This window comes from Coccinella septempunctata, chromosome 6 (assembly GCF_907165205.1).
Source record: "Coccinella septempunctata chromosome 6, icCocSept1.1, whole genome shotgun sequence".
NCBI classification, from domain to species: domain Eukaryota; kingdom Metazoa; phylum Arthropoda; class Insecta; order Coleoptera; family Coccinellidae; genus Coccinella; species Coccinella septempunctata.
Window position 1 is genome coordinate 13,170,992 of NC_058194.1, and position 13,750 is coordinate 13,184,741.

At 34.9% G+C, this 13,750-nt stretch overlaps 1 protein-coding gene across 2 annotated transcripts in view; it reads left to right on the forward strand.

Moving 5' to 3' along the window:
- LOC123315336 overlaps nt 1–13,750 on the forward strand; it is a 60,623-nt gene that overhangs the window by 17,851 nt on the left and 29,022 nt on the right. Inside the window, exon 1 of one of the 2 annotated variants that reach the window (XM_044900995.1) lies at nt 5,961–6,202. The exons of the other annotated variant lie outside the window; for it this stretch is intronic. The gene's annotated coding sequence lies outside the window, so the exon portion shown is untranslated. Of the gene's footprint in view, nt 1–5,960; nt 6,203–13,750 lie in introns of those variants that run through there. 2 annotated transcript variants of the gene reach the window in all.

Here is a 13,750-nt window from a genome sequence, read left to right on the forward strand (position 1 = left end):
CTGCATGCTGGGCTCTTGAAAACGACACACACGGAAAGAATTCATTTCGAGAAAATGCTAGGATACGTCGATTTTAAATTCAAAACCATATCGCTTCAACCCTTAGGCCTGGTTGCTCAGTTCAGGATTAAGCCGAGATTAAAGTTAATCCTAGATTGATTTTGACAGTTACGTTCAATTCTGTCAGGTTGAACTGGAACTAAATGCTCAATCCTGGATTGAACAACTAGGCCTTAGTGTTGCAACTACTACCACTTAATATTGCTTAGAAATGATGGAGCAAATATTACTTAGTTTGAAAGGCCGTCTCATATTCAATTTTTGATTCCATTCGTCTTTGAAATATTCAAACTTAAATTTAGTACACTACTGGTCACTCCGTTGAATCCAGTGTGACAATAAAATTTGCATTACTGTATTCTGTATTTCGACAATAATCGTTAACTGTCATACAACAGACCAAGAAGATATAGCGAAAGAAGAGCAATAGGAGATCGAAGTACTCGGCACTCATGTTTTGCCTCCATCTACTCTATCTATTAGCGCGAACAATGACATTGAGCGCGCATTGACGTAGTTCATATGAAATTAGATTGCAATGCAATGAATTTAAATAATTTCATTCTTCTCTTCTACCTTGTGAAAGTATTTGCAGCACTTCCTGTGACTTATTCATCAGATAAACAGAGTTTTCGCACAAAAATTGAAGGTGTTTTGAATTTTCTTTTAAAATTTACTCATTTTTTATGCTAACCAACTGCTAAAGATACCAGTTCTGTCAATTTGGCTTGACATAAGCTTCCATCTACATCATCTACTTTCCGACGAATTGCTGAATTGCACCTCCTTTCCATATCTTTTTGCACCAGAAATCAAAATGTAATTGTAAAATTCGCTAAAGCGAATTACTGCCTACGACGTTATCACGATCGTAGTCCCAATCGAAATGATCATGTTTGGCCACGTGACACTGCGATCTCAAGTAGATTTTATTTCTTACCTAAATCCGTATTTCTTCAAGGTTCCATATTTCGCGGAATATCCGCTAGGAAACTATACTGTAAAAAACCTTTTTCATCAGGAAGAAATGCTGAAGCTAAGGGTAACATTCATTTTCATATTTAATCATTCAATGCCAGATAAAAGCCCTCTTCAAGTGGAACATTATTTTGGATTGAAGTGAAAATGTTAAAATTAGTTATCGTGGGTTAACCCCGAAAACAAGATATACGTGGACTTCTCGTACTCTACGAAATTGTACGTGATCATTTTCCTCTATCTTTTATAGTGTTCACCCAGCGTCGACCATAAAAGTCTGAAAGCAATGGTTTAATTCACGACTTGTTCAAGAGAAATCATTGATATTTTTCATATCTCCTCATTCATTATAAACTTATAAAGGAATAAATTTCACACGAAAACCTACTCGAATTTTCTCTACACTATAGTGAAGTGAAATTCCCATCAAAACCGGACATCTGGCTACCGCAGTTATATAGACACAACCCTCAAATGGAACATTATTTTGCATTAAATTCAAAATCTCAATATTGGTTATTGTGGATTATCTTCGAATGTTAGATATATGCCATTATATGGACTTTTTGATAAAACGCGTCGAGCTCGACAAAATAGTATCAATTCCTCAATTACATCATTTTTAGCTTACCTTCTTGGTAGCGTCTGCCTTGAAAGCATGAAATCAACGGTTTGCTTCACGAATGTTTCATCAAAAATCGATATTTTTCATGATCTCTTCATTATACGGGATTGTTTAGAATGTAAGGCTTTTTCTTAACAGAATGTCGAACAATTCAAAGTAATAAGTAGGTACGTATCCCCAAAAATCACCTATACAAAACTTTTGAAACGACAAGGTCATTGAATGAATTGAAAATGATAAATGATGCTGAAATAGATTCCTATACGGTCCTAGATCATTTGTTATCGAAATTATCGCAAAGCAATGTGAAAAAACATATTTCGTGATGACAGGCTTAACCATATGGTTTTGTTCAGGATACCTATTTGGCATTCGATTTTAACGTGAAAATGAAAATGGTAACTGAGGATTGCCAAATTTTTCTCATTTTGCAGTAACTTTAAGGGTGACCGGCCTCCGAATGCGAAGTTGAGCGAAGCTGAGCGTTTTCAATGCTAAATAACAAGCTGCGTCACTCGATTCGTAGCTTGTCAATTATATTAGCATTGAATGAAAACGCTCAGCTTCGCTGAACTTCGCATTCGGAGGCCGGTCACCCTTACGATTTGATGAAATGGCTCATTTTGATACCAACTGTCCAGGACACAAGTTTAAAAAAATAGAATATTACTTCATAATTTCACCACTAAAATTCATCTAAATTATTCAGAAATTTTGCAAAATGGTCTTCACAATTTCATTTTTGTTCAAACCCTCCAACAATCGTCGTAAAAATATGGTGAAATAGGGTAACAATAATAGCACTTACTCACCATTAGCAATAAACGGTCTCAATTTTCTACGCTGTTTTCACCACAAATCGCAGAATAAAACAATTTTTTCCAGTGACCTAGTCCTACCAATCAGGAGTAACTCACGACTTGTTATGAAAAATCCATATTTCTCATGATCCCTTTATTGAATTAATTGTATTTAAACTTACAAACTAACGAACACATGGTCTTTAACATTTATAATAGTGGTGAGGAATACAACGAAAGTGGAGGTAAAATACCTATGCACTCAGATATCAAACATAACAAAAATGCTAATATCCTAGTTTTCTATACCCATAAAAAATAGACAAATTGCACAGATAGGTACATCATCTCTCCAACAGTCATGTTGGTTTTTGAACCCGTTCCGTCATTGCATTTAACACCTCAGCCGGAAAACGATTTCAAACATCAAAGACTCTGTTGGAGAGAAAATTTATCCAGCAAGAGGTCCTGAACGGTTTCTGACCAAGTCGTAGCTTTGGTGACGAAGATTATTTGCATCGAATGTGATTAAGTTTTGAAGATCTACACCAAAAAAGTTGTGCATTGTTTTGAATGTTTTTGAATGTTTTTGAAGTAGTTGAGTCGAGTGTAGAAGAGAAATGGTACACTGACTCTAGCGAGACAGTGGCGACAATTGCGGTTTCTTTTTTCATCGTTTTTGCAATATTATAGCGGATTTGATCACGTGACGTGAAGTGACCCAACCCGCATTCCGAATTAGAGATCACAGCATTGTAATATGTGCTTCGAAGACTCCATATTTTTGCAAAATTTCCAATTGTCGCCACTGTCTTGCTAGAGTCACAATACATAATGGTATTGTGCGCCACTTGTGAACCGAATCAAGAAGCTGTGAATCAGATTTCAGAGCGACCCACCATACTTATCTAGCACTCTCGAAGATGGATTCCATATAGGTAACGTGCGTTCAAAAAAATTCGTCGTCAAGTAGGCCATGGCGTTGATATTCGGTGTCTGAACGTAGGTCTTTTCTTGAATTACTTCATCTTCCCAAAGTGTAAACAATAATAGCGGCATTAACCTATACATTGTGGTCTTGTATAGAAAATGGAAAGGCACTTTTAAGGAAAAGTTAATTTTGCCCAAAGTACGAAAAGCATTTCTTCTATTGAGTCAGATCACAAGAATCCAAACAATCTGAGGCGGTTAAAAAAATTCTTGGGAAAAATTTTATCCGATATCCACTATTTTCGTATATAGAAACCGGAATCTTGTTTTTTTTTGTAAAAAGGTTCTACCTATTTCAGTAATATGAATAAAGCACAGTAAGAATCTCAATATGTTTATTAATTCTCTATAAATATTGAATTGCTTTTGTCGTTACTGAAAATACATGACTGAACTAAAGAACTGAATTACATGAAAATTAATATTAGACAATTCATCAAAATTCAATTTAGCTATAAAAAGGCATGATGCTTGCTCCGTATTCATAACGTTCTACTGTTAAAGTTCCATAAAATAAAATAATTCCCACATTTTGCCTTCGACTGATGCATACCGAACTCCAATTTTTTTTTTTTTTTTTGATGCTACACGGATAGGTACCTGATCAATCTTTTAAATTTTCTGATTACATGTTAATATTTATGAAAACAAACTGATGTATTTCATTCAAAATCGTGAGGCATGAAATATGCCAACATATACTCCAACCCGAACAGATGTTCGTGGAGCTTCTGTCATCATATTTTCATTATTGCTGAATAACTCTGAGGTTTTCTTCTTTGGTCGACCACTATTTTTTTTTTGCTTGAACATACCTGTTCCGTCAACTCATCGCAAAACAGTACTTTCGAAAGATTGATTCTTTGGGCAACATTGGGATCTACATTGGTAATGTCGCTGGAACATTAAAAAATTCATATTTCCATTCTCCTTCTCTGTTCTCCCCAATTTTGAAGTAAGATTCAATAATAAATGCTCGTTACACCTCCCTAAAAACCATTTTTATAATTTTCTGATAATTTTGATTCAACAACAATCCGAAATGTTAACTTCTTACTTGACAGTTCACCTGGAAAATAGTACATCGAAAGCTAAGAATTACGTTCAGACACGAAATATCGACGTTCAAAATTCCATAGCCTACTTGAGGCCGAATTTTTTTGAACGCACGTTATGTAGTATAGAACAACTTTCTGCAGTGGCGGCGCAAGACCTTAATTTGATGTGGGCAAGATACATTTTGCGAGGCCCTCTGGTGACGCCAGAGGACGTTTTCATGAGAAAGCGACTGATAATAAAAAATGAAATTTAGAAATATAGAATTTTCTACTTTCAGCCTAACTCACTTAACTGAACTAATTAATTATCAAGTCATGGCCCACCTGAGATGCTAGATCATGCTTAGTTAAAAAATTTCAAAATAACTACTGAGGACTAGTTCAAATGAACGCGCAACAACCTGTGATTGGATCCATACACAGTGCAAGATTGTGATGAACTCGTTCAACCGTTTACATAGTCGCGCGTAATTAATTACGCGAAAACGGTTGCCGGAGTCGCGCGATCCTTTGAACTCAGTGTATTTAGTAGGCTTAGTTTAGATGATAGTGCGTAAACGCGCGATCCACAAACCGCGTGACTAAGGCCCGGCGCAAATAGAAACGCAGGTTAGTGAGGTGACGCAGGGTGACGCAGCTTTTTCCTGCGCTGCACGTACTATCTGACAAGTCACTGTCACACTTTATTTGCGCGGTCTTGTTCTTTTCTCTGTTTTACAAAAACTCACGCTGCATCACCTCACCAACCTGCGTTTCTATTTGCGCCGGGCCTTAAGATTCAGAGGAGTCATATACAAATGTTCATATGGTCGCGCGAAATTGCGCGTAGACTCCACTGTATCTTAAGGCTTAGTTCAGATGATTCGAACCAGAAACCGGACTACTAAAGATACAGAGGTGTCTACGCGCATATGAACATTTATATTTGACTCCTCGGTATCTTTAGTCGAGCGGTTTGTGGATCGAGCGTTTACGCGCTATCATCTGAACTAAGCCTTATTCAGTTATGTGCATTCAGTATAGGTCATTTCGTTTGCATTTAAAGTATAGCACTTTTCAACACTCGATTTTAATATTCGTTTGCTGATTGGATTTACACCAGTGTAGAGTAGGTGTAGTTTATCTACACCTCCTTTTGACTAGGTCTAGATAAAATTCGCCCACGTCGCCTACGCCTTCCGCCGCCACTGACTTTCTGGTTATTTCATTCAAAAACTTCAAAAAAAAAGGAATTTGAAAAACATCTGACAATAGTGACATTGTGCCTCGGCACAATGCAATTGTCACTACAATTGATATTCGAAATTGGAATTCGAATTTTGGTGACTTGAGGTTTGTTGAAATTGATATACATATTAATGAATACATAATTTTTTTTTAATCTACTCACCTCACTTAGCGTTGATCGAAAATATCACGAATTTTTTTGCGGTAATAACTCCCCCTAATATCAGTCCCGCAATTAGCGCTGATGCGATTTGGATGTGGCGGTTTTATTAATTAGAGGTGTCACCTGTAGCGCCGCCCCTAAAAACCGACGCCGTCCGTCGTCTTGCTCATAGTATCGCTCACAATCCCCGTCGGCACGTGCTCGCGATCATCCAGCGTCGAGTTTTGTCTGTCTGCCGTTCTTCAACCCCAATAGCAACGTGTTTTGGGGTTTCAACGCGGTTTTATTCCAGCACACGACGGTGAGTAAAGATGTTTGCTGCTTAAATTTCTATTGCTTCACTTTTCCATCAGTGATTCCTTCAGTTCCGTATTTTTTATACTTATCGGACATGGAAATTATGCAGTTTGTTTCCGATTTAAAATCATCTCTATGATTTATCTCGAATCGGACAGATGGCTCAATCTGTAATGTGAAAATTTATAATCAAAATTATTTGTTGTTCTCTATATATGTTCATTTATATACATTATATTATATACATTTATGTACATTATATCTAGAGCCTACTTGTTTATGTTTAAAATCGTAGTGTGACATTATTTTTGTCATATAGAAGATTTGAAAGTATCATCACGGGTTTTTCTCATAGATGAAAGTCCCTCGGAATGATTTTTGTCAATCCTTACTCGCTGTCACTATGAATGACTTATACTAGACAATTCTCAAAATTTGTACGACATTTTCGTATTCTTTGAATATTTTGTACGATCTTTAGTAGTTTATACAGGATGTTAGAATATGGATGAAAATGTTTTAAACTAGTGTTTCCTCGTCAAAATTTAAAAGCGGTCTTTTATGTAAAGTGAAGCTTGTAATCTCCTTGTATATACTTGTTCAAAAAAAGATCAAAAAAGATTTTATTATTTTTTTATCGGAGGGCTGGACGAATAGCAATTATTAAAAAAATTTTAAATTTTGTTGTGAGATTGTGTGTAGTGAATTAGTGAAAGTATAACCGTTTTTTCATTTTCACCATATATTATCTTTTGAAAGTCAGCAATTAATAAATTTTTAGTTATTAAACATTATATCATATGAGTTTTAACAGAGGCTAGTGTGTAACGAGGTACCATACAGTTCGGCGTATGATACAAGACTTTGAGGATAAACCCAAGAAAAAACACTGTCTCCCCGTAATTAGTCCAGTGATGACAAATTTGTTTGAAGAATGAGCTTTTAATAATGAAGGGCTTCCTTTTCATTGACATAAAAATTTCTTTATCCCCTCTTCATTACGAAATTACATATCTAAAAAAAACATGACAGATCTGATTCGAAGGCCTGCTGAAAACATAAAAAAAAATAATTAGTCATAGATGTATACGTAACTTTTTCCCCAATTTCACTATGAAGAATATCATCTCTGCGACAAAAATCTTCTGTTGGCTTTGGTGAAGGTTTACTCTCTTCGTTCGAAATCATTCAGTATGAAAATTAAAATCATTCCATATCTTGCGTTTTACCAGGAGGGTCGAAAGAGCAGGTTCGGTCTTCCAAGGGATGATTCTTCTGTTCTTCAGTTGTTCGAAGAACGTTAAGGGACCCTGATGTTGAGGAATTATCTCTCATAGATATATCAGTATTTATTTATTAGAAAATAAGAAAATACGAGAAAAAAATTCATTGTTACTAGAACTTATATATTGAAAAGAATTTCTCAATTTGAAATTATGTGGTGAAAAAAAAAAAGAGATTTTTTTGTTGCAAATAATAGTAATAATTTTCTAATAAAAACATTAAATATAACATTGTGCATAAACGAAGATTCTTCGAATAGAATCTCAAAAATCTTGTATGTGGCTGTCAAGTCCCTTTGATTTCTATTGTAGTCTTTCTATTGGTAGAATTTGAACACAAAATGTTCATTTCCGACAGCGTGTAACTTTACACGAGAGATATCAGAGCTTTAATTTACAGGAAAGATTTTCTTTACTTTTCGACAAGTCGCACTTATTTAATAACAACATTCAACTTTGGAATTGATCATATAATTTGAGAAAATTTGAAGAGAGTACAAATTCCAATCGAGTATTGAACAAAAACAACTTCATGTAACAGCAGAGGACGGATACTAGCAAGTCTGAAAAGTTTTGAATCAATTACATTGAGTTTTGAGTAGGTAATACAATTATTTTCATCATTTTAGTCTTTTTATATTTGGTTGAGAAAGCTGTCTGCTTTTTGATATCGATTTCAATTATGTGAATAATTGTTAAAGGAATAAGTTGTTAAACGGAGAATTATGTCACTCTGTCTGCGTCGTAGGAAAACTGAGAATCCCGAATTATTTTCGAGACATTCAAATTACACATGGTAAACCGTAGTTTAATTGTTGTTTGTTCGGCTTTAATTCATTTTCTGTGTTTGTGTTCTTACACTTGGAGTAGTTGAAATCATTTGTATATATGTGCTGGTTTTTCAATTTTTCGAAGAGAAGAAGGTTTTTGCGAAGAAATAGGTGGCACTCCTGAATATGCAGCATATATTATGAACGGCACAATTTTCTTGAAGATTCCTTCGCAGAATTTTCGATATTTTGATTTTTCGAGATACGGATTACCTTTTTTCAAGTGTGAATTGGTTTATTTCATTGAGAATATTATACCACGGAGAAACCGATGAAATAAAATTCATTCAGTGCAACCAGTATGAGTTGTTCAAGGCTCATACATTAATTCCAGCACATTCAGTGTAAATACTCCATACCATAAAGACCCAACAGAAAAAACCAATAGGTTCACTGAAGTTCTTTCATTTTACCTTTGTTGTTGACTAGTTTAAATATAGATATAACTAGTAAAGAGGAGATTCTCCCTTTTCATGAGCTTAGACTGAATAACTTTTTTCTAAATTTCTATAAATACTTGGTTATAACGGAACCAAAGATCGACCCTATCGGGTTTTATTTCGGGTTTATATTTTACTGATCGCACGAAACAGGGACGGAGCAGCTAAGAAATATCCGATAATTATATCAACTTACGGAAAATGGGAATTAAGCTTATTTTCTAAGGTTTCATTCAGTGAATACGTGATAAAGAGTGAAACACGCCAGAGATAGATACATTATTTTGATTTCATATAATATATTTGTTTGACCATTTTCTTAAATCTATTTTGAAAGAAATTTCTGAATATCGAAAATATTATTTGAAGGATACATTGATGTCTTACAAAACTAGAGATAGGTAGATGACACGAATTTTGTTATGCTTATTAAAAAATGGTTTTGGGACCATCAGAAAAAATTTCAGATTTCATTTTTGAGATAAGAGTGCAGGAAGAACAAACATTACACCGACATATCTGAGTAATCATGAACTGAATCCCAGAAAACTGGATAGTAACAGTAATAGTAGCAATAGTATTTATTCAATCAAAAAAATTACAAAGAGGTGTACAAATGGAATACGTCATCATTAAATATGCGATATCAATACGGAAGTGGGAGAAATTCAATGAACGTAATCCTCTGAGAAATATTAACTGTAGGCTGAACATTCTGCGGAATGCGACTAAGACCTTTGTCCTTAACTTTCAAAAGTTGATAACTTCAATCAGCCTTTTTCGTTTCTTTCAACTGACATTTGTTGTAGTGGAATGGACCAGTTCAGGAACGTTTGCCAACCTTGTGAATAATAGAAAAAACTCTTTCAAAGGAAACGTACTTTTTTATTATATTTGTGCCTTTCGGTTGCTTTAATCATTTTACAATCCTTGGAATGTCCCCGGCTCTCAAATCCAAGTGATATGAAAGAAAATTTATATTGAATTTTCAAAGTGAGTTGAGACATTATTCAGAAACACGAAAAAAACCCCTGAATAATGTCACCTTGAAAATTCAATATAGATTTTCACTTGTATTTGAGAGCCGCGGAAATTCCAAGGATTGTAAAATGATGAAAGCAACCGAAAGGCACAAATATAATTAAAAGAGAAATGTTTTCACTGAAAAAGTTTTTTCTATTATTTACAAGATTGGCAAACGTTCCTGAAATCGTCCATTGGAATGACTCTTCCGATAAATAAATTTTCATTTCCATGGAAAATAGATCATATCCATGGTATGAAATTCAGGATTCAATTGCATTATATTTATTCTATTCTTTGAAAAGATTTCTTGACTGTGTCCTTGAAAATAGAATTTCAAATTCATCAAATGATGAAGAATGGTATAGATATCTACATGGTTTATTGGACATAATGGATTGAAAATGAAACTTTTCGAACTAGGTAATTGACTTTAAACGTTCAATGATTAAATATTTCAGTAATGGCTACATCATATCCAGCATCAAATAATACATGAGGTACACGAAATATGAACACAACATAACTGGTTCCCTAGTAACGGTAGATTATAAAAGTGTATTGATTTGGAATAATTTTGTAATACTCCCACACAGGAGTTTCATGATCAATGGTTTCATTCCATGAAAGTTATTGACATGCTATTCAAAATCTTCAGTTCCTTTCCTCTACAAATGTTCAAGAAGAATGTCATTCCTTTCCAGTGCTATATTAATTTAACTGTAGAAATTTTGAAATTGTGAGCTTTTCAATGGTATTTACAATATCTAGGTTTGCGAATCCCGGAAATTTAAACATTTATTGAAAATAGGTTTTTTGTGTCGAATCTAATATTTGATTACACCTGAAATTTTATTGACTGCACGATCATCCTCATTGAAACTCAGTTTGAATGAAGAAAAGTGAGAAATATTCGTAAAAAAATGACAGGGATTTCCTGCCTTCGTAAACAAATTGAAGTCTTATATGCTGAATGGTAAAATTCTCTCACCTCGAACTCAAATATGACCTACCAAAATTTCAATCCGATTATAGAAATTTTTACATTTATGGGGTGTAACCAAATAAGTGGGAAAGTTTTCAGGAGATGTTTCCTTGGTGAAAACTTAAGCTCTTAGGTCTTTCCCCGGAAATTACATACGAAGAAGAAATAAAAATTAATGTAAGGTTGCAGAAATGGCATTTTATAGGCATTTTCTACCGATCAGAAGGCTACAATAGAAACCAAAGTGACTTGACCACTGAATTTTTTCGTTACCATTCACAGCACAATGTTTTTTTCAATGAGTCGTATCTTTCAATTGGGGCATTTAAGGAATATACAATTTATAGTGGAAATGGAATAGGGGTTGTATGTTTTTCACCCCTATAAAAAAATCACAACAAAATATAAAAATATGCATAGGTAGGTTTCTTGTCGGAAGAATATGTCCACAAAATGCCATTTCTTCAAATGTCCAGCACTGTCAATAAAGAAATTATGATATTTTTTATCCATTTCGGCACTCGTGTCACTTAACAAGGAAAATTCTAAAAGCTCACATTGGCGTTTAATGGATCAGCACACATAATATTTGGTGCTGGTGTGTAATACATTTAAATAATTCCATTTTTATCCACCAACTCTTGATTGTATCCGCACTTGCAGTGCTTCCTCTGACTTATTCATCAGATAAACAGCGATTTCGTACATTTTGAATTACCTTCTGTATAATTTTCCCAATTGTTTATGCTACACCACTGCTAACAAACAAGGTCAGTGCCACCTTATATGTCATCAGCCTTCCAATCTCCTTTGAACTAAATTGCACCTCTCTTCTTGCTTCGTATCTCTCTGCTAACCACACTTTGTCAAACTGACGTGGATTTGTTTACACGTTTGGCAAATATCAAAACTCTAATTTCCTATCTGGCTTCGGACTGAGATATAATTGCTTTTACTGCCTCCACGAATGTAGGAACAATCGAAAAATGCATATATCCCACAATTACATATGCGGTATAGGGGGGGTCATCGAAACTAAAGAATAAAGATTTGAAAATGCTGCCATTGTGCAGTGAGGTATTGACAACCATGAAAATATGGCAGTTTAATCGTCTGGAAAATGATTACATAATATCTCAAAAATGTTCAAATTTGAGAGCTGCAATGGGAAAATTTTATAGCAAACATTGAAGATCTCCATGCTCACATTCAACAAGAAAATTCAACAGAAAAACAAGCCCATATAATGACCATGCAGACGGCGCAAAGAGTTCTGGGAATGGATTATTGAATCATAACAGAACATTGTTTAGTGCTGAGGAGGGTTTAGGCTAGAGGCATCATTGGATCATATTTTTTGAAGATGAGGGTAATCAAGGACTGTTACTAGTGTTCGATATCGACACATGATAACATTGATATTTCTGCCGAAATTTAATGGTTTGATGCGTTCTATATGCGAAACAATTCAATTACTACAAGAGAAATTCTATCATGTACTCTGGCGACGATCGGTGATCAGAATGGACCCACTGATTGTGCGATTTAACAGCATTATTTTTGAATGAGAAACACGACCTTTGCATCACAGCATGAGTGAAAATCAACCATATTTGTGCTAAATAGTCATGAGAAATTTCGAGGGGAAGAACAGGGACGCATTTGAATTTGAAAAATATGCGATTTAAAAGCTTTGGAGATTTTAGAGTATATAAAACCTATGAAAGAAATAACCAGTTGGTGGTTGCTATTAATTCAAGAAATTCAACAACAGATATTGAAAAGTCGAAAAAGCCTAATGATTGAAGAATTTACCAAGAAATAGAGAGCCAAAAAAACCTGTGCATCCTTATAACATAACATACATCCTTATAATATAACAAACATTTCGGGGTATTCCAGAAAAGTACTACCGGTATTTTCAGAGACGATAACTATTGACCTGGTCGTTTCGGTTTTATTGTGATTCGAGTGCAGCCATTAACATCAGCAATATTAGAACTCGATTTTGTCACATTTTCTTATGAATAAGATTAGAATCGTGGCCTTCTGTATTATGATGAAAATTGTTTCAATTCCGGATTCATCAATTGAATTCGGCCTAGAAACGGCCTCCCTCGGCTCATTTGAACCCTTAATCTACCCTGCAAATTTTATGAACAGACCATGAATTTTTCTTCGACGGGTCCAACCATTGAGCTAGGGGTTAATACTCAATGGTCTAACCAATCATTTGAGACTCATTTTCGGATCCTAATTCGAGATTAACAGATCCAAATCATAATGGAGCTGCTCCCTATGAAGTAACCAAAAGGTTGGTGAAAACTGAGACTTCCTCACATTTGAATAGTAGTTCCGTCCCCTGATGCAATAACAATAGTTGAAAAAATAATCAACCAAGTTTCGATGAGCGTGTTTGGTGCTATTTTTAATAGTATGTATTTTTAGCAAAGTACAATAATATTCATGATAATATTTATTTCCCAAAATGAACTGATAGAGTTTAGGAGAAGGGGAATGATAGGATTTGACCAAACTGACACAACATCAATCACTGCGTGAACTTCTTTTAGCAGCATTTCAGCTCTCTTGTTCAACAAATCCCAAGTACGGTCCTTAAAGGACGCTTTCATATTGAATGGATCGGCAGAACAAGTTAACAGAGGGAGAGAAGGCCAGCAACTGCCGGAAGTTGTCCGATAACCGTGTTGCATATGTCTCGGGGTTGACCCCGCTGACATGACAACGTTGTGTATCGTGACACCTAGGGGAGTCCTTTGTGGCTGTCGCCAAGTAGTCACGTGTGTCATCACGCTGAGAAAAGCCAAAATATCATCTAATGTGATCATTTTCCTTTGTTAACATTGCTGTTTGTTACAGATTATCAGACATAATGATCCTTTTTCCCACAGGACTCTACTAGACTGATACAGTGTCATCATAATAATTCGTATATTTAGAAAATAATGGAGTTTCGAAATTTGATAATTG